Here is a 26,961-nt window from a genome sequence, read left to right as displayed (position 1 = left end):
CACCTCAGCCTCCCAAAGGCGCGGGATTACAGGCTGAGCCACCGAGCCTGGCTTGAATTAGTTTTAGCTAGACAATTGTAGCTGACCGAGGGAAGACATGGTAAACACAATACAAATAGAAAATATCCAGGAATTATTGGCAGTGTTAGATATCTCTGTCCTGTCCTAGGAGACCCCTTTGGTTTGGGTCTTGCACATCACAATTAGTATTTTCCCTGCCCGGATGCTTTCTGGGCTCTAATTCCTGGTGCATTTGTCAGTTTCAGGTTCATTCCTTTCTTCTTGGTTTCTTTCTTTCCTTCTTACTACCAGCTGTCAACCACCTGGTTAGTCCAACTTCCATGTTAGAGTTAGGCAGAGGGCCAAAGGTAGGACATGAAAACCCTTCATCTCTTTGTCTTTCACCTTGGATTTTTCTCTAATCGTGACCTCCTCACTTTCACCCTCGAAAATGTCTTTGACGAGAAGCTCATCCTTCGTTCTCCTTTCCTTGGGCAATGTCCATCTTCCCCACATTCCAAAGAATACCGGAGATGGCCTTTAGAAGCAATACTTGTTAGAAAATTAGGCCCCCCGGTAACTAAGAGAGGGAAACCATAATTAACTCATTTTGTAGATGAAGGAACTGAGGCTCTGAGAGGTAGTAACATAGCCAAGAGAGAAAGTGGTGAGATCCAGAATGTAAATTCAGATGCTATAATTCCAAAGTTTTAGACAAACCTGAATGCCTACCCACCTTGGGAGTAATGTGAAAAAAAGTTATGGATCCAAATAATTAGTCTTGTGTGTTGAGGAACAGCATACACACCTAGAAGTGTGGTGATGGTAAGTGCAGGTTGGATATCCTTAAGCCAAAAATGTATGTTTTGACACCGACAAGACACTACAAGTGAAAAGTTCCACACCTAGCCTCATGTGATAGGTCGTAGTCAAAATACAGATGCACAGCATACCGCTTATTCAATGTTTCCAAGAAAAACAATACCCTCTCCGACCCCTTCAGCCATGATACAGATTTGTAAACACCTACATTTCTCCATGCCAGCACGTCCATACAAAGCAATGACGTGGCCTGTGTGCAGGCCAGAGGTTCCAAAGGAGCATTTCCCATGATGCCCCATGTGGGGCAAGACCTGTGTGCATTACTCATATGGTCTTTTTTTGCTTATTCTCTCTTTTGTGGTATAATGATATTGTTAAAACTGTCAAAAAGGCCTGCAGACACTCCTTTGGGTAGCAGTGATAGGAAAAGAGGAAACATTTATGTTTATCTATAGCACAGGAAGTAAATCTATTAGAGAAACTGGACAGCAGAGTGTGAAATGTCTTACCGAAGAGTATGGTGTTGGAATGGCCACCATATGTGACCCGAAGAAGCAGAAGAATAAAGTCAAAGTTCTATGTAGAAAATAATGGACAGAAGTTAATGAACATTGCAGAGAGCAAAAAATGAAGATCTTGATTGTGTGCTGAAAGAGTGGATTCATCAGAGTCTAAGTGATTACATGCCACTTAACCCTATGCTGAGCATGAAACAAGCGAAGACATCAAATTAACCAAAAATTGAAGGGAGCTATAAATATTACATAGGTGGTTGTAGAAACTTAAGACACAACATTAAAATTATAAAGATATGTGGTGATAAAGCATCTGCTGATCATGAAGCAGTGAAGAAATTCATTGATAAGTTTGCCAAAGTCATCACTAGTGAAAATCTGATGCCAGCTCATCTACAACGTTGATGAAAAAGCATTGTTTTGGCATTATTGCCCCCCAAAACACTGACTACAGTTAATAAGACAGCCCTTCAAGAATTAAAGATGCCAAAGACAGAATAACTGTACTGGGATGTGCTAATGCAGCAGGCATGCGCGAGTGTAAACTTGCTGTGGCAGGCAGAAGCTTGTGTTCCCGCTGTTTTCAGAGAGTACGTTTTTTGTTTTTTGTTTTTTTTGAGTTGGAGTCTCACTCTGTCGCCCAGACTAGAGTGCAGTGGCCGCTCTTGGTCATCGCAGCTTCGACCTGCTGGGCTCCAGTGATCCTTCCGCTCAGCCTTCCAAGTAGCTGGAATTACAGGTGCATGCTACCACGCCCAGCTAATTTTTTGTTTTATTGTAAAGATGAGGTCTCACCAAGTTGCCCAGGCAGGTCTCGAACCCGTGGGCTCAGGCAATCCACTCACCTCACTCCCAAGGCACGGGATTACAGGCTGAGCCACTGAGCCTGGCAAGAGTACGTTTTTTTAACCAGTCAAATATTATGCCAATATTAAGCATGAGTTATTAGGGAAATATTTTCCAACTGGTTTGCGTGTCACTGCAGGGGAGCTGGACTGGGCGATGACTGCAAGGCTTTGTAATTTCTTTTTTATTTTTTTAAATTTTATTATAAAGATGTGGGGTAAAAGTGAGGATTAACTGCATAGGTAGGCTGCATGTAGGTTGAGTTTGGGCTTCCAATGGCCCTCATTTCCTTGGTAGTGGACCTGGTACTCTTTATGCTGTCACGTGCCCCACCCCCTCCTACCTCTCTCCCCCACCAGCAGTGCCCAGTGACAGCTGATCTCTCCCTTGTGTTCTCCCTTGTGTTCATGTGATTATCGTTCAGGGCCCAATTACGAGTGAGAACATGTGGTGTTCCGTTCTTTGTTTCTGTGATAGATCACTTAGTATGATGATCTCCAACTCCATCCAGTTTGCTCCACAGTCTTGTTCTTCTTTATGGCAGCAGAATACTCCATCATGTATGTGTCCCAAATTTTCTTTATCCAATCCACTTTTGATGGGCAATAGAGTTGGTTCCATGTTCTTGCTATTGTGAATAATGGTGCAATAAACATGTATGTGCTGGTGTCTTTTTGGTAGAGTGTGATTTATTTTCCTCTGGGTATATTCTCAGAGAGAGAATGGTCAATTGTATGGAAGGTCAAGTTTTAGTTATTTCAGGAATCGCCACACTGCTTTTCATAGGGCCTGAACTGGCTTGCACTCCCACAGCAGTGTAGAAGCATTCCCTTTTCTCCACACCCATGCTAGCATCTGTTGCTTTTTGACTTATTAATGATAGCTGTCCTGACTGGGGTTGGATGACTTATTAATGATAGCTATCCTTACTGGAGTTGGATGGCATCTCATTACATCTCATTGTACTTTTGATTTGCATTTCTCTGATGATTTCTCTGATGATGACTCTCTGTATTGTTGTTTCCATATCTGGGATTAGTGAGGCTGAGCATTTTGTCATGTGTCTGTTGGCTGCTTGTATGTCATCTTTTGAGAAGTGTTTGCTAATAGCCTTTGCCTGCTTTGTTGTGAGTTTGTTTCCTTTTACTTCATTGGGGTTCATTGTAGATTCTGGGTGTTAGGCCTTTGTCAGATATATACTTCGCATTATTTTTTCCTATTTTGTGGGTTGTCTCCTTACTCTTTTGATAGTTTCTTTTGCTGTGCAAAAGCTTTTCAGTTTGATGAGGTACCACTTATCTATCAATTTTTGTGACATTCACTTTTGGCTTGCCTTTAGCAAGAATCCTGTTAGGTCGATTTAGCCAGAATCCCCCCTCAATTCTGATGCTTCCTCTGGGTAATTTTCCATCCTCTGTCCTTGACCCTGCTTCTTGGCTAAAAGTTCCCACTTGCACATGCTGCATTTGGAATTGAGCTCAATTTCTCTTCCTCATGCAAGACCCCATAGCAGTGTCACTGTACCTATCACGGTGGTCCTGAATAAAGTCTTCTTTACCATGTTTTAATAAGTATCACTGAATAGTTTTTTAACATACAAATGGGATACTCTCAAGAAAAAATGAATGACTTTCCAATAGGAAGAATTCCTTTGACTAAAACAAAGAAATTAGGGTGTTGGGGGAGGGCAGTAAAGATTATGTAGTAGGCAAAGTGCATTAAACAAGGGCAAGGTGTTTTCTAAAATTAAGTATTTGTTTAGAGGAGAAGGTCTTGCTCCGTTGCCCAAGCTTGTCTCAAAGTCCAAGTGATCCTCCAGCCTCAACCTCTCGAGTAGCTGGGATTACGTGTGTGAATCATTACACCTGGCTGCAACAAGGGTAAGGCTTGCCATGCAGATTTGTCAGTGCCCTCTCCATTCATAAAACTCTCATGATTTAGTCATCCTTCTTTTCTAGGTACTGAGAGGAAGACACTCTTAAAAATTGTGACTTATTTCATAGATGTAAATTTCTCTTACAAAAGGTTAATTCTTTATTCAGAGCTTCTCCTGCATCTCCAGTTTCTCACATAAGTTGGCTCAAACTATTCTTATGCCAAAAGGCATATTTTGGGGTGGCATACTCTGATCTCCTGCAGTCCTATTTTGGGGTAACACCTTCTGGTCTCTACACTGTGTTCCAAAGGGGCTATACCATTATTCATTCCACCTACAGTGTATAAAAGTTTGTGTTGCAATTGCTATTGTATCTTGTTTATTCCAGCCATCCTCATAGGCATGCAGTGCCATCTCGTTGTTCTAATATGGTTTTCCCTTAGACAACTGCTGTTGATCATTATTTTATATAATTATTTGCCATCTGTATATCGTTTTTGGTTTGATGTCTATTCAGTTCTTTACCTGATTTTAATTGGATTATTTTTCTTCCTGTTGAGTTTTATAACTTTGTATATTTTTGCACACAAGTTCTTTTTCAGATGTATTGTCTAAGTGTTCGCTCTCAGTCTGTGGGTTGTTTCTTGGTTCTCTTAACATGACCTTTTACAGAGTAGATATTGTGAATTTTTCTTTCATGAACTGGTTTTTGGTTTTGTATGTAAAAACTCTTCACCAAACTCAAGATCATGCAAATTTTCTTCTGAAACCTGTACAATTTTTCATTTGAAAATTTTAGTATGTTAGCTATTTTGAGTGAATTTGGGGTTGCGCTATAAAATTTGTTTCTATATTTATTTTTTCTCCCATATAGTTTGTGATTGTTCTGTTGCCATTTGTGGAATGGTCTTTTCTTTCTCTATTGAATTGCCTTTATCTTTTCTGAGAAAATCAGTTGACTATATTTATTTGGGTCTATTTTTGAATTCTCTCTTCTGTTCCATTTATGTATTTCTCTTTCCCTAACCAGTATCTCACTCTATTAATGTAGCTTTATGTTAAGCGTTCATTTTTTTTTTTTTTGAGTTGGAATCTCACTCTGTTGCCCAGGCTGGAGTGCAGTGTCACACTCACGGCCACTGCAGCCTCAACCCGCTGGGCTTAGGCAATCCTTCTGCCTCAGTCTTCCAAGTAGCTGGAACTACAGATGCACGCCACCATGTCTGCCTAATTTTTGTGATTTATTGTAGAGATGAGGTCTCACCAAGTTTCCCAGGCTGGTCTCAAATCCCTGGGCTCAGGCATTCCTCTTGCCTAGGTCTCCCAATGTGCTGGAATTACAGGTTAAGCCACCGCACCTGACCAAGCGTTCATTCTTTAACTCTGTTCTCCAGTCTTATGCCATCCATTCCAGATCTGGAAAAAAATCATTAATAATTTTCCTGGGAGTTTGTTTAGGGTTCTGCTGAACTATAGATCAAATTGAAATTATTATCATCTTAACAATAACAAATATAATACTCTTAAACAAGGAATATATCGACATTTATTTATATTGCTTTTGAGTCCTCTTAGCTGTGATTCAAGGTTTTCTGAATGCATATTTGTATGCATATATATTAAAAATCCTGGGATTTATATATAAAAACGTGTGTATTTATTCTTACATATTTAAACTTCAGTCAACTTAAAATAGTCTCCACTTGAAGCAATACACCTACTGAGATCTTTGTTCTACTGTTCAAAACAATTTTTTTACTCATCGATTTTGATGCCTTTCAGTCCTTCTGCCATTTTTTGCCTCACCTCTTCCACACCGGCCAATGTTTTCCTTTGGGGTCTTCTTCATCTGGAGAAATAAACACCCAGCCTGACACCGTCTCCGTGCTTCTCCCTTCTCTGTGCTGGGACTATGCCCGAAGCAACCCAAGTCGGCATACCTGGGTGTGTGTGACAAGAAAAGCCTCACCGAGGGGACTCCTGGGGTGGAGGTCGGGGTCAGAGTGCGCTCGGGGTGGAGTCGGGGCAGAATTCACGGGTCGGGGCTGCGTGGGAGTCAGGGAGCGGGATCTGGGTAGAGGTGGGGGCGAGGCCAGGGTCAGGGTGCAGGTCGAGGCTGCAGGTTGAGGGTGGAGGGCAGGGCCGGGTCAGGGCGCGGGTTGCGCACGGGGGATTCGGAGTTGGGGGCGGGGTGGGGTGGAGGGGGGGTGGGGCGGGGTCAGGGTCAGAGCTCAGTTCGGGGGTGGGTTGGGGTGGAGGTTGGCGGATGCAGGCTGGCGGTGGGGTCAGGGGGGCAGGCACCCCAAAGTCACCCTTAGGCCCAAGGTCAGAGGAATTAGGGAAAGCAGAGCGGCAAGCACCTGTGGCCCCAGCCACTCGGGAGAGTGGGGGTGAGGCAGGGGCACTGCTGGAGCCCAGGAATTCAAAGGCAGCCTGTGCAAGAGAGCGAGACCCCATTTCCTACAAAAAATTGAAAATGAAAAAGCATCGGAATGTTTTTAATGTCAGCATTTATTTATTTTTTTAACGTGGGGTGCAATTCAGGGTCAGACATGCTAACGTCATGATGCAGGTCCCCTTGTTGATGAGGTGTGCCCCTCCTCCCTCCCCTGGCAGTTTCCCACTACTGCCAATTCCTTTCTTATAGTATTATGATAATTGTTCAATGTCCACTTATGAGAGAAAACACGTGGTACTCAGTTCTCTGTTTCTGTGATAGATCACCTAGTATGATAGTCTCTAAGTCTATCCAAGTTGCTGCGAAGTTCATAATTTTGTTCCTTATGGCTGTGTAATATTCCATTATGTATATGTACCACATTTTTTTTTTAAACAAGCTCTGCCAAGTTTTATTATAAAGAACAGTTTTGCGTGATTTACTTTTCACCAGTCTGTTCTGGCATGCTTCTAATGATATGAGAATCACCTGGATCAATGACAGCCAGTGTGCATACTCTAGTATTTTCCACACACTGTGCCCAATTCAATATTATTGCCACTGTAGTGATGGACACCAGTTTTGGCCAACATAGCGTAGTACTTTATTTCAGATTTCCTCAAAGCCAGGCAGTTGTTGGTGAGGATGACCAACTTTGCTTTGCCTTGTTGGGTCGTCTTCAGAGACTGTTTGTACCCCAACATGTACTTTCCATTTTTCATAACGAGTTGGAGTCTTGAGTTGATGGACTCCAGCGACTTTTTTGTCTCCTTTGCAGCCACCATCTTCCTGCCTTAGGTGCAGGACGGCCCCCAACCAAAAGCACCCGCCAAGATGGCCGGGAGCGAGAAAGGAAGGAGTTCCCATAAGGTACCACATTTTTTATCCAGTCCTCTTTCAGTAGGCAGCATGGTTGGTGCCATGTTTTTGCGATTGTGAATAATATTGCAATAAACATGCATGTGCAGCTATCTTTTTCATAGAGTGATTTGAGTTCCTCCAGGCATATTCCCAGAAGGGGGATCATGAGGTCATATGGAGGTTGATTTTTAGATCTTTTAGTAATTGCTGCACTGTTTCACACAGAGGCTGTACTAATATACACTCCCAGCAACAGTGTAGAAGTGTGATACTTCCTGCTTTGTTTATTTTGCTGAGTGTTGTTTTGGCTATTCGTGGTCATTTATGTTTCCATATGAATTTCTGTATTGTCATTTCCAGGTCTGAGAATGATGCTGGTAATTTCATGGGTATTGCATTAAATCTGTAGATTGCCTTGGGTAAGATGGACATCTTAACAATGTTGATTCTTCCTATCGGTGAGCATGGAATATTTTTCCATTTGTTTGTGTCATCTTTGTTTTCTTTGAGCAGTGTTTTGTAGTTTTCATCTTAATGGTCTTTCATTTCTCTGGTTAGGAAGATGTCAAGGTGTTTCCTTTTTTGTGGCTATTGTGAATGGAATGTGCTTTGTATTTGGGTTTCTGTTTGTTTATTGTTGTTGTATAAGAATGCAACTGTCTTTTTTCCCATTTTATACTCTGCGAGGTTGCCAAAGTCCTTATGAGTGCAAGGAGGTTTTTGACAGATTCTCTTGGGTTTTCAAGGTATAGGATCATGTTGGCAGCAGAGGGATCTCAACTTCCTGTTTTCCTATTTGGACACCCCTGATTTCCTTCTCTTGTCTAATTGCTCTAGCTAAGACTTCCAAAACTATTTTGAACAGGAGAGGTAAGAGTGGGCAACCTTGTCTTGTTTTGGTTTTCAGGGGAAATGGTTCCAATTTCTGCCTGTGTAGCAGTATGTTGGCTGTGGGTTTCTTGCAGATGGTACTTACTATTTTGAGGCATATTCCATCTATGCCTAGGGGTTCGAGAGTTTTTATCAAGAAAGGATGCTGGATTTTGTTGAAAGTTTTTTTTCCATTTATAATAACATAATTATGTGGTTCTTGTTTTTACATCTGTTGATGTATTTAATTATGTTTTTGGTCTTGTGGATGTTGAACCAGGGATAAAGTCTTCTTGGTCATGGTGGATGATTTTTGAGATGTGTTGTTGGATCTGGTTTGCTAGAATCTGATTGAGAATTTTAGCATCTGTATTCATTAAGGATATTGGTCTGTAGCCTTCTTTCTTTGTTGGATCTTTAAGTTTGGGTATCAATGTGATGTTAGCTTCATAAAATGATTTGGGGAGAATTCCATGTTTTTCAATTGCCTTAGAATACTTTCAATAGGATTGGTATCAGCTCCTCCCTTTATGTTTTGTAGAATTCTGCTGAAAGCCATCTGGTTGAGACTTTTTTTTGTAGGTAGTTTTCTTATGACAAAGTCAATTTCCTGTGTTGTTATTGGTCTATTTTGGGTCTCAATTTCTTCTTGTTTCAACCTGGGGATGTTGTGGGATGTCAGAAAGTTCTCTATTTCATTTAGGTCTTCAAGTTTGTTTCCATACAAGTATGCATAATAATCACTGATAATCTTTTGCATTTTTGGTTTCCATTGTGACTTGATCTTTTGCCTTTCTGATTGTGTTTATTTGGGCTTTTTCTCTTTTTCTTGATCAGTCTGGCTAGGGGTCTATCAATCTTTTTATCCTTTTAAAGAACCAACTTTTTGTTTTGTTGATTTTTTATATTATATTTTTGTCTTCTATGTCCCATATTTGGGCATTTATTTTGGTGATCTGGATTCTTCTGCTGATGTTAGGGTTTTGGCAGTCTTGCATTTCCAACTGCCTTAGGTGATTTGTTAGGCTGCTAACTTGTGATCTGTCCGTTTTCTTCATGTGTGTTCATAGAGATATAATTTCCCTCTTAGGATTGATTTCATGGCAACCCAGAAGTATTAGTAGGAAGTTTCTTCATTTTTGTTTGTGTCCAGGAATCTTTTAATTTCTGTTTTGATTTCTGTGTTGACCCAGGAGTTGTTCAGCATTATGCTGTTCAGTGTCCATGCCTTTCTGGGTTTGAGGGGTATTTTGTTGGTGTTGATATTTGTTTTTATTTGACTGCAGTCTGAGAAGGTGCATGGCAGTATTTCAATCTTATGGAACATGTTTATACTTGATCTATGACCAAGGATTTGGTTGATCTTAGAGTACATTCTATGTGGTGATGAGTCGAATGTATATTCCATGGTCTTGGGTTGGGTGTTCTGTAGTTATCTATTAAGTCCATTTAGTCAAGTATCAAGTTGAGGTTCCAAATCTCCTTGTTGATTTTTTCACGATGATCTGTCTAGGGGTATTTAAGTCCTCAGCTATAATAGTGTTAGAGTCAATATCTTTTTTTAGTTTTCCTAAAAGCTGCTTTATGAAAGTTGGTGCTCCTATGTTGGGTACTTCTATGTTTAGGATGGATATTTCTTGTTGATGGATTCAACCTTTTATCATTAAGTAGTGATCTTCTGTATCTTTTTAAATGTTTGATAACTTAAAGAGTATTGTGTCTGATATTAAGATCACAACTCCTGCTTTCTTTTGTATTCTGTTTGCCTGAAGATTTGTTTTCCATTTTCTTACTTTGAGTCTGTAAGTGTCCTTTCTGGTGATATGAGTCTTCTGGAGACAGCATATTGTTGCATCATGATGTTTTACCCAATTTGCCATTCTATATCTTTTCTGTGGTGCATTTAGTCCACTCACCTTCAGTATAAATATTGAGGTGTGAGAGTTTATCCCTGTCTCGAAGTTCTTATAGAGTTTGTTGTTTGCTTATTTATTTGCAGTTGGATTCTTTTATTTTTTGATTGATTTATGTGTGTTTTCAATCTTTTTCCTGCATTCTTGGGAAGGACATGGTCATTCTTTTTTTTCATCTTTCTTCTGTGTCTAATACTTTCTTAACTGTTTCCTTTTTTTCTTAAGTGTTTCTTGTACAGCTGGTCTGGAAGTGGCATAAACTCTTAGGGATTAAATGTCTGGGAAGGACTTTAATTCTCCATCACTGATGAAACTTAGATTAGCTGGGTAGGAAATTTTTGGTTGAAATTGTTTATCTTTGAGAACTTTAAAAATTGGACTCCAGTCTCTTCTAGCTCGTGGTGTTTCCATAGAAAAATCTGCTGCTATTCTAATTGGTCTTCTCCACTAGGTAGTCTGACTTTTCTCTCTTGCTGCCTTTAGGCTTTTTTCTTTTATACCTACTTTCTGTAGGCGAATTACTGTGTGTCTAGGAGTTGGTCTTCTCACTTGATGTCTTACAGGGGTTCTCTGAATCTCTTGTGTTTGAATGGTCATGTATCTGATGAGATGAGGGAAGTTTTCTTGGATAATTTCATGGAATGTTTGTTCCAGAGTGGTCGATGTCTCTTTATCTGCCTCAGGGACTCCAATTAATGTTAAGTTCGGTCACTTGATATAATTGCTCATCTCTTGGAGGCTTTGTTCCATCTTTTTAAACTTCATTTCTGTGTTTTTAACGGTTTGGGTCAGTTTCATATTGCGGTCCTCAAGCTCTGAGATTTGTTTTTCTGTTTGGTTAATTCTGCTTTCCGTGCTTATCAGTTTATTATTTATTTTGTTCACTGTATTCCTTATTGCCATCATCTCAGTTATCAACTCCTTCATTTTTTTCCTCTTCTCTCTCCTCATTCCCATTTATTCTGTTTATTAATATGTGGATATCTGGGTTTGTGGTTTGAGACTAGTCGTTCTGAGGGCTCTTCATTGTTTAAGTTATGAAATCTGTATTCTCAGCTGATGTCTTCTCAGGGGTCTGTATGAGACCTGTATTTTTCTTTTGGTTCTTCTTCATTTGTGAACCTTTTCTTTCCCTTCCCCCTTCTTCTTTAATTCTGCTGTTTGGTGATGGGGGCAGAGCTTTTACTTCTTTTTGCTTCAGATCCCCTGTCCTTCCTTGTGTAATTCATCTGGATTTGCTCAGTTTTGAAGTTGGACTAGGGTTGGGGGCTATGCTTTGTTTTTTGAAGTTCTGGGATTTTTTTTTTTTTGAGTTGGAGTCTTACTCTGTCGCCCAGACTGGAGTGCCTTGGCTGCTCCTGGCCACTGCAGCCTCGACCTGCTGGGCTCCGGCGATCCTTCCACCTCAGCCTTCCAAGTAGCTGGGACTACAGGCCTGTGCTACTATGCCCGGCTAATTTTTGATTTTATTGTGGAGACAAGGTCTCACTAAGTTGCCCAGGTGGGTCTTGAACCCGCGGGCTCAGGAAATCCACTCACCTTAACCTCCCAACACATGGGATTACAGGCTGAGCCACCGAGCCTGGCTAGTTTTGGGATTTTAATAAGTGGGGAGCTGTGGTCCAGGAGCTACCTGCAGGTCCCAGATCTGCTGAAAGGTGTGTGAGTCCCCTGGAACCCACTTCTCATCGCCTTACAATCTGTCCATGCAGTGGGTGTGTATGTCTGCCCCTTGGAAGCAAATGAGATAAGACAAAGGAAAAGAATGGAAAAAGGAAGGATGGACATGAAAGGAAGGTGAAGAGAGAAAAGAAGAGGGAAGACAGTGCTAACTAATGAATAAACAAAGAAGCAAGCAACAACAAAAACCAAAAATGTGCAATCATACAAACAAACAAAAACCCTGTTGATGTACTTGCCCCCCAAAATACCCATATGTAAACAGAATATCTAAAAAACAACAATAAAATAATAAAAACAAAGCAAGTACAAAAGCAGAAAGAAAGAGAAAGAAAAAAAAGAGCTCACTCTGTGGCTATTTCTGGAATTTCAGTTTCCTTTCCCAAGCACTGCTGCTGCTTTTGGCTGCCACTGCTTTTGGCTGCCACTGCTTTTGGCTGTCACCATGTTAGGAAGCAGCTCTGGTCTCCAGCCCATCACCTCCACTCTCAGTACAGGCTGATAGAGTTGCTCTCAGTGTGGGTCAGATGCCCTTGCAGACTGCTATGGGAGAAGGGTGGATCTAATCTGGACTCACCCAACTGGTCTGCTGCTGCCACTGCTGTCAAGTCTCCCACTCAGACCAGAAATGTTGGTGCCTGTTCCAGCACGAGGGGGCGCATCTGTCTCTCTGTGTCCGATGGTCAATCCCAGAGGGGTATGGAGATAGCCCCTGGTCTCAAGTTGTGGGCTAGACAGAGCTGGGTGGGGCAATGCAGGTCTCTGCCCAGTTGTGGGACAGAGAAAATGGCAGCAGTCAGCATCTCCTCACTGGCAACGGGGCTCAGTTCCAGATTTCCTTGCTGTGTCTTCTCCCCAGTTCTTGCTGCTAGTGCCTGACTGGCTTCTGCAGGTGAAGGCATGCACCAGGTGCCAAGTGCTGAGAAGCAGCTGTTCTCTGTTGTCTCCTCTCCAGAGACCACTGAGAATGGCAGATGACCCTGCATGCCAGGGACTCCAATCTCAGGGCAGTGGTGGGTTGCAGTCACCTCCAGAGGAGAGCCCCAGGTGGCTGAACCCGAGTCTCCTCTCAGACGGATTTTCACTCAGCCACCGGCACACACCCACTCATGCAGACAGTCTTTATGGACACTCGCTTTTGCAGAGACTCTCATACTCTGACCAGCTCTGTCACCATCTTCCCTCATCTCCAAGCATTTTGCGTTTATTAGTTGAGATTATATATGTATTTATTTGTGTTTGGTAAGTGGCATTTTTTATGGGAAGTGCCCTAATCACATTGTATCTTAAGATCCATTGGGTACCTCTATGTGTTTAAAGGATAGTTTTTAGAACAGAGATGCGAATATATTGTATTTATTGAATTGACAAAATATGTATATACACTTTGGACCATATTTTAAATGGTTATTATTTTTGAATTAATAGAAAAAGAAGTCATTATGTATGCTTTAGACCCATGTCACTTCACCACTTGCCTTAACTTGGAGAAAAATATCTCTTTCCCCATGGCTCTGTTTTCTTTTTCTGGAATGTTTCCTGTGACAACCCCTCAGTTTTACAACCTTGGAAGACCCAAAGAGCAGAGATGACGCCAAGCTGCATCTGCCTCTCCTTCCTCTTGAGCAGACACAGACCCTGCGTTCCCAGCAGGAATACCCTGGCCTGGCGCTGGGCTCTCCTCAGTGCCCACCAGGAAGGCCACAGATCCACCTGCCGACCACTGGCAATATAAGCTTAATCATGGCAAAATACTCATTTACGAACACAAATCTCACCATGCCACTCTCCTTATTTAACTCTTCCAGTGGGTTCCCACTGTCCTTAGAATGAGGACCCTGGGACTGACCATGACCTCCAGAGCCCGAGTCCTTCCACCTGCTGTCCTCTTGCATCCTGTTGGCCCCAATCAGCTGCAGTCCAGTTTACTCTTCATTGCAGGGACACAGCACGCTCTCAGGTGTCCTTACAATTTTGTGCATGTTCCCTCAACACATCTACCTAATGCTCTTAACAAATTTTCTAAGACTTTGTTCAGCTAAACCCTTAGAGTCAAAGCCCTTGTGATTTTTAACGTGTAGAAAAGTTCATAATATGGTTTTTCTAAAGACAAAAAAAAGTATTTGTTACACCATCTGGGAGAATTATTCTCAATTTATAAATCATAGAAATAGTAGCTAAATTGAACCAAAATCCATGCTTGGGATCATTGGTAAAGAAAAATAAAATCCTAGCACTGAAGAAAGGCAAATGGCACAGATGATTGTTGAAATTTCCTAAGAATGTACCGCACAGAGTTTCACCTTGTTATGTTTTCTAGTCTTGAGCTAGCCATTGAAAGGACATTTAAGCAGATGACTTATTAATGTTTAAGTATTGAAATGCAGTGAGGAGTATCTTTATGTAAGAGCTGTGGTGTAAGACGTGGGGTAGGTATAACCCCAAGTGCCCAGTGAACCCAGTGGCTCCCTCTGTCACCTCCTGCTGCAGGCAAATTCTTGACTCATAGAGACTGGGGGACAAACTGCCACCATCACCAAAGTTTCCAGCCCTGCAGGGATGAATATCACATGATTCGGAATAGCACATCCTGCCAGTTGTTTTCTTTTCTCACCCAAGGAAACCCACTCCTGAATGTGAGGGTGATCTGGCTGTGACATGTCACCCCACTCATGGCTAGGGTTGATTTGGCTGCATGCTCGGTCGAAGAGGATGACTGTCCATAATAGAGGGGGAGAGGGGAACTGTTCTTAGGTCAAGGGTACACGAGTAGCTGCACTCCCCAGCTAGAACCTCCAAACAAACTCTCAAGGTCAAGGAAATCTGCTTCCAGTAGTACTGTTAGCCTGGTGAAGCTAGTCAGAAATAATTGTGCAACACAAAATGATGTGACTCCCAGAAAAGATAATAGATAAAACACTTGGAGAAATAAGTGTATTAAAAAATGCTTGTACAGAGATTCACATGAAAATACATTTAAATATTAGTTGAGTTGCCCATATGTCTTGTAACTTGAAATCAATAGGCCCTAATAATACTATATAAATGTGATGAGAACACAGCATTATCTTAGTTCAGATCTCAGAGCTCAGCTAACTCCCGTAGTCGCTCTAAGATCTTTGGTTGGAGGCTTGGGTCATCTCCTTTCCTAGCGTTTCATTCTTTGTCTCTGACACAGGAATAGAAGTAAACTTTTCCAGGTGATTGGTGATTGAGATAAATTATGCACACCTAAAAACACAAAAGCATAATGTGCATGTGCTTTTTGAAGGGGGCGGTATTAGGGTCAAAAACTTATCTGCACATTTGATTATGTCTCTGAGGTCAATTTCAAGACTCCATTTTCTGCTTTGCTGTCCAAATATGGAAGCCACTAGTTTATATTCAAGAGTGACCTCTCCATGACCTTGTGCTTTCGTTTCTAGTATTAGTGGAGTAACTGGCACTCATGAAAACTTCAACTTTGCTCCATGTTCTCTTAGGGACAAGCCCTATGCCCAGGAAATTCGAACTGATATAAGAGCTCAGTATTTTTGGAAATCATTTAAAGATAAAATTTTTACCACTTTAGTCCTTGTCAGTGTACAATTCAGTGGATTTTGGTATCTCGACAGTTCTGGGGCACCATCTGTCTAGTTCCAGAGCATTTCCTTGACCTCCAAAGGAATCACTGTGCCCATTAAGAAGGCACTCCCCATTGCCCCCAATCTTGGCAACTACAAATCTCCTTTCTGCCTCTGTGGATTTTCCTGTTCTGGCTATTCCATATAAATGGGCTCACATACTAGCTGGTCTATTTTTCTGGTTTCTTTCACTGAACATATTGCTTCCAATGTCCAATCATGCTGCAACATATATACAGTACCTCATATCTTTTTTCTTTATGATCACATATGAATAATGCTTACTAACTCAACAGTTTCCAGTGTCCTGTTCTGTGCCGTTTGCTGCATCCACATTGCTGTGTAGCCATTGCTCCGTCCATCCCCAGAACTTTTTAAATGTTTCCCAACTGGAAGTCTGTTCTTATTAAGCACTAACTTCCCATTCTTCTTCTCCCTGATCCCCTGGCAGCCATCATTCTGCTTTCATTTCCTATGAATTTGACTCCTCTAAGTGTCTTGTATACATGGTAATATTCGTTCTTTCCTGCTTGGCTTCTGTGATTTAGCATATGACTTAAGGTTCAGCCATGGAGGAGCATGTTTCAGAATTTTATTCATTCATTTTTTTAGTTGTGGTCTCACTCTCTTGACCAGTTTGTAGTGCAATGGCATGATCATGGCCTGGACAGTTTCAGCCTCCTAGGCTCAGGGAATCCTCCCACCCTAGCTTCCCCAGGAGCAGGGACTACAATCACATGTCCACACACCAAGTGAATTCTATTTTTAATTTTTGTGGAGATGAGGTCTTACTGCGATGCTTAATCTAGTCTCAAACTCCTAGACCCAAGCAATATTCTCGCCTAAGTCTACCAAAGTGCTGGGATTAAAGGCATGCATAATTGTGCCTGGCAGAATGTTGCTTATTTGTAAGGTGGAATAATATTCTATTATATGGACGGACCACACTGTTTTTGTCTATTCACCCACTGATGGACAATTGGCTTGCTTTGACCTTTGGGTTATTGCTAACAATCCTGCTATGAACATAGGTGTACATATATCTATTTGGGTACCTGCTTTCAGTGCCTTTGAGTAGGTACCCAGAAGTGGAATCATTGTATCATATGTTAGCTCCATGTTTGATTTACACCGATTAGTATCCATATTGCTTTATACCGTGGCTGCACCATTTTACGTTCCTCTTCTTTATCCTTAATGAGTTATATTTCTTTATAATATGTCACATTTTGTTTATCCGTTCATCTTTTGATTGATGGTCAGGTCATTGCCAGCTTTTGGATGATGTGAATGATGGTGCTAAGGTATTTGTTTTAAAGTTTTTGTTTGAGCCCCTGTTTCAACTATTGGGGAGTGCAGTGAGTCCTCACTTAACATCACCAATTGGTCACTGGACATTGCAGCCTTAAGTGAGATGGTGTGCAATAAAACCACTTTTGACACAGGCTAATTGGTATAAACAAGAGTTAAGTACCCAGGGCATATTTTTGGGCAAAAAAAAAAAAATCACCAAACCTCTAAGTAAAGACCAAAGCACCTTTATTATTAAACATTGACATTAATACGTGCATTTAAGAAAGAGTAACAAAAGCAAATGGCATCAATACTTACCCACTTATTCCAGTTCAAGTTTGCGGGTGGGTAGGGCATAACTCAGCAGCTCAAGGTACAAGGCAGAGACTAGCCCTGGACAGGATGCCATTTCATCTCAGGAAGCACTCACACACTCACCCACACTCGCTCAGACTGGGATTAAGTAGACATGCTCATTCACCTAATGTGCATGTCTTTGGGATATGGAAGGACACCAGAGTACAGGAGAAAAACCCATGCAGACATGGGGAGAATGTGCAAACTCCACACACAGTGGTCCTGATCAAGAGATGATTTTTTTTGTCATCAGTGTTGTATGAAAATGATATTGAATGGAACAACAAGATTCAAGGACCTGCGGTAAATACCTAGGAATACGATTGTTGATTTGTACAGTAATTCTGTTTTAAATTTTTGAGGCAAGGCCAAACAATGTTACACATAGGCTGCAACATTTTGTATTCCACATACCATGTTTAAAGATTTCAATTTCTCTTCATCTTTGCAATTTCTTTTCGGTACTTGTTATTTTTTAATTTGGGGGGTGACAGTCTTCTCAGTGCATGTGAAGGAGTAACTCATTGTGGTTTCAATTTGCATTACCATCATGATAATAATATTGATCATCTTTTCCTGTGCTTATTGGCCATTTGCATGTCTTTTTGGCAAAGTGTGAATTCAGGTTCTTTCTCCATGTTCTAATTGGTTCATTTGTCTTTTTTTTCATGTGGCAAAACTTCATATATTGTGGATAACAGATTCTTATCAGATGTGTAATGTACAAATATTTTCTCTCATTCGGGGATCATCTTTTTACCTTCTTGATAGTCTTTTGATACACAAAATTCTTAATTTGAGGCAATTTTTTATTAGTTGTGCTCTTGGTGTCAGATCTGAGAAACCATTGCCAAATCCAAGGTCTTGAAGGTTTATCCCTATGATTTCTGCTCGAGTTCATATTTTATTTCTGATATTTAGACCTGTGAACCATATGAGTCCTTTTTTCAATGTGGTGTGAAGTAAGGGCACAATTTCATTCCTCCGAATGTGAGTAGTCAATTGTTTAATATCACGTGTGAATAACGATCAACTCTGCGGTAAAGATATGGGTTTATTTCTCAACTATAAATTCAGTTCCGTTCATGTATATATATGTCTTTATGTTAGTACCATGCTGGTTCTTGTTTGTTTGTTTGTTTTGGTTTTTACTACTGCTTTGTAGTAAGATTTGAAATTGGGAAATGTTGGCTTTTCTATTTCATGATTGTTTTGGCCATTGGGATCCCTTAAAATTTCACATGAGTGTCAGGATCTGCTCACCCATTTCTTCCAAAAGGACACTGGGATTTTCATAAAAATTGCAATGATTACGTAGACTGCTTTGTATAGTACTGCCATCTTAAGAAGTACTAATTCTTTTAGCTAATGAACATAGGATGTGTTTACATTTATTTTGACTGTCTTGAATTAAATTCAGCAATGTTTTGTAATTTTCCATGTCCAAGTCTTACACTTTGGTTGAATGTACTCCTAAGTATGGTATTGCTAATATTTTAAAAATATGTCTATCTTATAGTTTGGGGGCATGACTGTAGGCCAGAATTTGGTCGACTATGCTCACCTGTTTTTGTAAATAGAGTTTTATTGTGAAGTAGGCACACCCATCTATTTATTTATTGTCTGATAGTTTTTACATTATATTGGCAAGTTGAGTAGTTGCAACTGAGTAAAATATTTCTAGCTGGCTTTTAACAGAAATAGTTTGATGACCTCTGGGTTAGGCCATGAATAATTCTAAAAATAGCAACTGATATAATAAATTGTGATTAGTAATTAAGATATCTGTTATTCTACAGGCTACTATTTACTGTGTTTACAATGTAGGCTGTGTTTACAATGTTATCCTTGGGAGGCTTTGATGCTTCAAAAATTGCTTTACAATGTGAAACTTAGGGCGTGATTTGTTCTTTTAGATATTAAGATGAATTGCAAATTGACAGTAATTAAACAGAGCAGATCTAGCCATAAGTTTACTAGACAAATCAAATGAAAAATATTTTTATGTAGACTGTAGTATATTTTATGTATTATAAATATATTTCCGTATATTATAAAGCAGTTTAAACTATTGGGGGAGCAGTATTTCACACACATAGGGAAAACTGGTCATAAACTCTAATAAAGCAGCCTTGGAGATTCTTAGCATAACAACTGAGTTCTTGTTATCATAGGCATAGTCAGTAAGAAAAATGTTCAACCTGAATCCTCTATTTTCTAATCTGAAAAATGAAACTTCGAAAGATATATACATTTTTGATAATTGCTTACACACTTTAATTGTATGGCTAAGACTTGTTGAATAGTGACTTGAACATTTTTATTGCTGATTTGCTAGGTATTATTGTTATATCAGGGAAAGAGGAAAAGAAAATTAACTGATGATACTTAAAACTTTGTCTTTACTCTTGATATTAAACCTTTTGGATGAAGTAGATGGAGAAGATACACAAAAGAAACAATGCATAAATCCTCATACGGAACTTTGTAAGTGTGAAATAATATATTTTTGGTTTGGGGAATGGGCCTATAATTTGAGTGAACTCACCTCAGCCTCCCAAAGGCGCGGGATTACAGGCTGAGCCACCGAGCCCGGCTGACTCTTTTCAATCCCTTGCTGCTTAGGCAGTCCTGGTCTCTCCCGCTCAGACAGCTTGTGCATCACTGGAACTGAGGTGATATGGTTTTGTCTATTGACAGAGTTTTGTTTTACTTTCTATGCTTTAAGAAGATATAATATAATATTTAAAAGAATTTACTTATGTATGTCTGTAATGATTGGGGTTATTGTTCAAATCTTTACTAAAATCTCTCAAGTTCTGAGTCTTCCAAAAGTATATAATAATAGAGAACTTCTAGTAAACTCAAAAGGATACCTCTGAACTAGTGAAAGAAAGGTAAAAATAGAAAATTTAAAACTAAAAACAGCCAGGCTCGGTGGCTCAGCCTGTAATCCCGTACTTTGGGAAGATGAGGTGAGTGGATTGCCTGAGCCCGCGGGTTCGAGACCTGCCTGGGCAGTGAGACCTCATCTCTACAAGAAATCAAAAAATCAGCCGGGTGTGGTAGCGCATGCCTGTAATTCCAGCTACTCGGAAGGCTGAGGCGGAAGGATCGCCCGAGCCCAGGAGGTCGAGGCTGCGGTGGCTGGGAGCAGCCACTGCACTCCAGTCTGGGTGGCAGAGTGAGATTCCAACTCAAAAAAAAAAAAAAAAAGAAAGAAAGAAACTAAAAGCAGAAAGGCCAAGTTCTTAACCTATAAAGGATTACAGAATGTTGGAGCCATGTATATGTCACACTCCATCCTCTAATCCCACTGAAAACAAAATTATTTGAGAAAATGCAGCAGTAGGGATGTTGCTTGCTAAGAACTCTCATAACCAGGACTTACTTGATGGTTAAAAGGGTGTGTTTGGTTGTTCTAAAAAGTAGAACGAATTTAAGCATATTGCTGTCAAAAGTAGAGGGTCCTTGACTATATAAACCCTCAAGATCCCATTCAGTTAATCAATTATTTGAGAACTGTGTCCTGACTGAAATTTCACTGCAACATTAGAAAATATTTCTTAAAATCCTAAGACAATTGAATCACAGGAATTTTGGAATGATGCAGTATTTATATTATGATTAAATTAACACATGATTTTTCTGACCTTTAGAGGATTCATTTTTAAGCAAATATCTCATTTGGAAGTCCAATATTTTCTTGACTTTGCCTCACATTACTTCACTTGCATTGCAATTGGTGTTCAACACAGGGTAGAAATCCCAAACCTTTGTCCATAATTAGAGTTTGCTGAGTTTTTTTTTTAACATCCTTAGGGTTAGACCTAATGGCAGTTTTCTCTGCATGAGATAAGTACAGGACATGACTGGATCTCTGTTATGGTACAGAGATTTCAGACTGTAGTTTTTCTTAACTTTTCCAGTGAGAAACCAAGTGATCTCAAGCAAGTTGCTTTTAATTTCAAACAGTAAGACTGGGTGGAATTAGCTGAACATTCAGGAATTGGTAATTTTGCTGAGACAGAAATTGGAAATGTATATTGAGAAATGAGAGGATGCCTCCCTTAGGTAGAAAGAGAGAAATCCTCAGGACCTGGTTTTTCCACTTGTCATTGAGCCTTGCTCTGCCCTTCTCCTGTAAAATAATGGAGATTTCATAGTTGTTGTTTCAAAAAATATGGTTTATTACATGTTGTTGGAAGAAATTACATGTCATAATAAAGTTGGTGAATTTGAGCAACTGAAAAATCATCCCTTGGGAGAATGCTAAAGATGTAATGTTATTGGCATTACTGCTATACTCACTTCTGAGACTCAAGGACTTAAGCTCTTTCAGGGTCCTCTGGCCATATCAATAGAAAGTCGTGTTTGGATATTATGTGGGCAATCCAGCTATTGATATTAGATAAAAACAACCCTTGCTGATAAGAGTTTAATTTGCTCTTTTTTTTTTTTTGAGTTGGAGTCTCACTCTGTCACCCAGATTGGAGTGCAGCGGCTGCCCCCGGCCACCGCAGCCTTGACCTGCTGGGCTCTGGCGATTCTTCCGCCTCAGCCTTCCGAGTAGCCGGAATTACAGGCATGCGCTACCACGCCCGTCTGATTTTTGGATTTATTGTAGAGATGAAGTCTCGCTGCCCAGGCGGGTCTCGAACCCGCGGGCTCAGGCAATTCACTCACTTCAGCCTCCCAAAGGCTCGGAATTACAGGCTGAGCCACCAAGCCCGGCTGCTCTTTTCTTGACTAGAGGTCCACTGCATCCATTAGCCAAAATTCTTAGAGTTTACAAAACTGGTTATGAGAACACCCAGAGCAATACTAAGAACAAGTTAGACATCCTTGTCATGGAAAATCTTTTCTGTGAGAGAAATGCAACACAGATAAAGGTATTGGACTCTGTGACGAGTTTAGTTACTGGAAACCTTTGTGCTTTTGGTTCTTGAAATATAGTTAGAGGGTAACGTCCTATTTTAGAGCAAATAGTTAGCTTTGGTTTCTAGGTCATATTTTGTCTTGTTGGGCCATGAAAGAAACAATGAAGAGGGATTATTGTTTTGAACTGGTCCCCAGATTTAACATACCTAATACTCTAGCATCACAGAGCTGGTAGGATAAGAAGACAGGCCTACTTCCAGGATCTCTGTTCAAGGTTAAGAAGCTGAGGCCTAGGAAAAGTAAGTACTTTATTAAAGTCACTCAGCTATTTATTTCTAGACTCAAGTTGGTCTGGATTCTAGAACACTGCTGTTTCAAGTGCTGATCCTTGAACTGTTTCCAGTCTGCATTGAGATAAAACGCTTGTGCTAGAATGTAATTCAGTGCACTGCTTTCTTCATTGACAAGAGCCTTGCTTTGAGAAAAAACATCAGAACTGAACTAAACAGTGTGCTTTTCATGTAATTAATTTGTATTCTGGCAGTAGTTTCCTATCATCATGAGCCAGGACCAGCTGACCAGCACCGATGGTACTCAGGTGCCATCACATTTGAGTGCATTGTGTTTCCGACCTCCCACACATTCCTAGAATTATGCTGCTGCTTTTACATGCCGTAAGTAATTAGACAGAGTTTGGTATCAAAACTTTAAGTTTCCTAATACTTTTTGTGTGCTGCTTTCTGACCCAGTGATATTATTTTGGAGTTCCTGGTTAATGTATCTTACAGTTGATTACATTAGCCAGTTTATTTCTGTAATAGTTCAGTAACTGAATACCTAGGTATTAATTTCATATAATATGATTATATCACTGTGTGCTTTATGTAGTATACAATTATATCACTATGCATTTAATAACATAAACATTATTAATTATTAAAATTAAAATTTAAAATTTATATAATGGTGATTATTTTATGTAATTATACTAATTGACCATTTGTGGCAACTCACATAAATGACAAATCATTTTTTTTCTGCTAGGTTTTTCGTTTGAAGGGCTCAATTTGGAATGGAAATGTAGAAACTGACACCGGGAAAGACAATTGTGATGTGGCCTTGCTGGATGAAAGTCTCCTAAAGATGATTTGAGACAACTCTCTGCATATTTGTTTTATTCCATAGCTGTGCTAAGAACCTTGATCTATAGTGACTTCTGTTTCCTTTCTAGACACCTCATACCGGATTATTCTTTATTTGTTGGGTGAGATGATACTAGCAATGAGCTAGTAGTTGGGATTATAGGTAAGTCAATAGGAATACCCTTTTATATCATGATTGAAGCTAAATTACACTTTTAAATATTCTATTGAACATAGTCTGATAATAACTTATTGAATATTTTCACAAGCTTTCATCTGAAATTTCAAAAATAATGTTTTTCACTCTAGTCCCTCCTCAGTTTGCTCATTTTAATTTTTATTATGTTTGCCAAAAATATGTGAATTCAAAAAGCCAGTTACAAATGAGGCCCTTTGTGACTGTTGTGAGGATTAAACAAATCCATACAAGAAACTCCTGAGAATAGCACTGAGTATATTGTTGGTACTAAATAAAATTAAGTATCATAGAAGTAGAAGTAATATTCATTGCTATTGTCATTTGCTTATGCTTGCTAACATAGTTTTACTATGTTACCCTCTACTTTCACCCCTAGTTATATTCAAACTTCTACATGGGGCAAACAGCTTGAGATGACTATGAAATCAACAGAAATTTTAGGAGAACCAGGTGAGCAGAATTTTCATTTTGTATACATTTTCATGATACACATGATGGATTATGACACAGACACAAAAAGGACAAAATGATGGCCTTCACAGCAACTTAGATGGATTTAGAGTCTACATACTCAGTGATCTATCATAGAAACAATTAGCTGAATACCACATGTTCTCACTTATAACTGGATCCTGAACATCGGTCACAATACTGCAAGAGAGGGATCAGCAGTAGCAGGACTCTGCCAGGGGAGGGAAGGGGGAGCACATAACATCACAAAGGGCACCGTATCCTAAACCAGGGGAAGAGATGCCCACTTGAAGGTCCGCACTTCACTGGCATGAGGGCCATTTATGTAGCTAATCTTTATGTGAATCCCATCCTTAAAAACATAAAGAAAAAAAATTTAAAGTGGATCCATTGATCAGGAATTGGTTACCTGTTCCAATTTCCATAAGGGTATCTCCTGCATTTTCTCAGATTCTTAACATTTGAGATTTTACATTTAGGTCTTTGACCCATTTAGAGTTGATTTTTGTGTATGGTGGTAGGTAGGGGTCCTGTTTCAATCTTCTGCATGCGATCAGCCATGCAGAACCATTTCCCCAGCACCATTTACTAAATAGGTTCTCCTCTCCCCAGTGGTTATTGGTGGAGGCTTTGTAGAATATGGGTTGGTTGAGATATTGAGGCTTTGCTTCTGGAATCTCTGTCCTGTTCCATTCATCAGTATGCCTGTTCTTGTACCAATATGAGGCTGTTTAGATTATTGTAGTCTTATAATAAAGTTTAAAGTCTGAAAGTGTGATACCACCCACTTTGTTTTTGTTTGCTTGTTTTTTTCTGAGTATTGTTTTAACTATTTGTGGTCATTTATGTTTCCATCTGAATTTCTGTGTTGTCGTTTTCAGGTAGAATGATGTTGGTAATTTAATGGGTATTGTGTTGAACTTGTAGATTACCTTTGTAGGATGGACATCTTAACAATGTTGATTCTTCCAATCCATGAGCATGGAACATTTTTCCACTTGTTTGTGTCATCTTTGATTTCTTTGAGTAGTGTTTTGTAGTTTTTGTTGTAAAGGTCTTTCACCTCTAGAGTCAGGAAAATGCTGAGATATGTCTTTTTTTTGTGACTACTGTGAGTGGGATAGTGCTTTTTATTTGGTTCTCTGCCTGTTTGTTGTTGGTGTATAAGAATGTGACTATCATTTGCACACTTATTTTGTACCCTGAGACTTTGCTAAAGTCTTTTTACCAGTGCAAGTAGGTTTTTGACAGATTCTCTTAGATTTTTCAGGTATAGGGTCATATCGTCAGCAAAGAGGGATAGCTTAACTTTTTCTTTTTCTATTTGGATATCCCTGATTTCCTTCTCTTGTCTTATTGCTTTTGCTAGGACTTCCAACTCTATGTTGAACAGGAGGGGTGAGAGTGGGCAGCCTTGTCTTGTTTCGATTTTCAGGGGAAATGCTTCCAATTTCTGTTCATTTAGCAGTATGTTGGCTGTGACTTTATCATAGATGACTCTTGAGATAGAAAAGTGGGAACTCATCAAACTGAAAAATTCTGCAAGGCAAAGGAAACCATTAAGACAGCGGGGAGACAGCCCACAAAATGGAAAAAATTATTTGCCACCTGTATATCTGACATCTGACAAAGGCCTAACATCCCAGATCTACAAGGAACTCAAGTGTGAAGAAAGGAAAAAAACAGCCCCATTGAAAGTGACCAAAAGACAGGAATAAACACTTCTCAAAAGACGTATGAACAGCCAACAGACACATGAAAAGTGCTCAACTTCACTCATCATCAGAGAAATGCAAAGAAAACCACATTGAGATACCACCTAACTCCAGTAAAAATAGCCATCATTAATAAAACAAAAAACAACGGATGCAGGAGAGAATGCAGAGAAAATGGAACCCTTCTGCACTGTTGGTGGGAATGCAAACTAGAACTAGTTCAACCTCTATGGAAAACAGTGTGGCGATGTCTAAAAGAACTAGAAATTGACCTTCCAAACCACCCAGCAATCCCCTTTCTGGGAATATACCCAGAGGAACTCAAATCATTCTACAAAAAAGATACCTGCACATGCATGCTTACTGCAGCACTATTCACAATAGCAAAAACACGAAACCAACGATGTTGCCCATCAAAACTGAACTGGATAAAAAAACGTGGTACATACACACGATCATGCAGCCATAAAGGAGGACAAAATTAAGGACTTCACAGCAACTTGGATGGAGTTAGAGTCTATAATACTCAGTGATCTGTCACAGGATCAAAGAACTTAGTACCACATGTTTTCACTCATAAGTGGATCTTGAACATTTACCATAATACTATAAGAAAGGAATTGGCAGTAGCTGGAAGCTGTCAGCTTGGGGGGGGGCACATAACATCAATAAGGTTACCTGATCTCAAACCAGGGAAAGTGGGGACCAAAGGGAGGCCCAAACTTAACGTGTATGATGACTTCTTGGATACCTATTCCTGAGTTGTACCCCACATCTTTAAAATAGAATGAGTGATCAGAAGTACTGAACTATCATTGAGGAAATACTGTAGCCCCGGAATATTTTCTCTTGGTTTCTTTCTTTAACAAGGATACTTTGGGGATTTACAAAATTTTAAGGATTTTACTCTTTCCACACTACCTACAATAGCACATGGAATTTTCACACAATAAGAATAAGAAATCAGGATCTATCTGGTTACACGGAGTATAGTGGATACATGAAATAGGAACATGTTGGAAAGCTTACTTTAGAGATTGAAGGCAGTAGTTTGGTATTTGGTGTTTATTAAAAAGTGATATGATTTGAACTGGAATCAAGTTGATCAAGGACTTATGATTGATTTAATGATAAAGCCCATGCAAACTCCTTTTAAAGCACGTGTATGTGTGTTTTGAAGATACACAAAACACTGGTGATTTTAGATTTGATCTCTAACACTAGTAAAGGAGTTGTACAGAATTGAAAGATAATGTGAAACTTTAACTTCTTTTGTGTACAGAAACAATGGATTTTGTGTCTGATTTGAAATGCCAACACTGTTTTTTCTCTCTGTCAATGTTTTTGTCAGGATGCTTAGGGTTATTTGTTCTGTCCATTCCTGTACTCCCCTAGGCATGAACACTTGAAGTACAGGGTGTCTCTCCCTAGCTGTAATTATGTTGCTTCTTTGTTTTTAG

General features: G+C 39.8%; 1 pseudogene; it reads right to left on the bottom strand.

Moving 5' to 3' along the window:
• Nucleotides 1-6,935: 6,935 nt before the first annotated feature.
• LOC103271592 lies at nucleotides 6,936-7,281 on the bottom strand (annotated as a pseudogene).
• Between the last annotated feature and the right edge of the window lie 19,680 nt (nucleotides 7,282-26,961).

The sequence above is a fragment of the Carlito syrichta genome, unplaced genomic scaffold, assembly GCF_000164805.1.
Source record: "Carlito syrichta isolate Samal-C Ts95f unplaced genomic scaffold, Tarsius_syrichta-2.0.1 Scaffold311781, whole genome shotgun sequence".
Lineage (NCBI taxonomy): Eukaryota > Metazoa > Chordata > Mammalia > Primates > Tarsiidae > Carlito > Carlito syrichta.
Note: the sequence above shows the minus strand (reverse complement) of the source record. Positions and strands in the feature narration are given on the sequence as shown.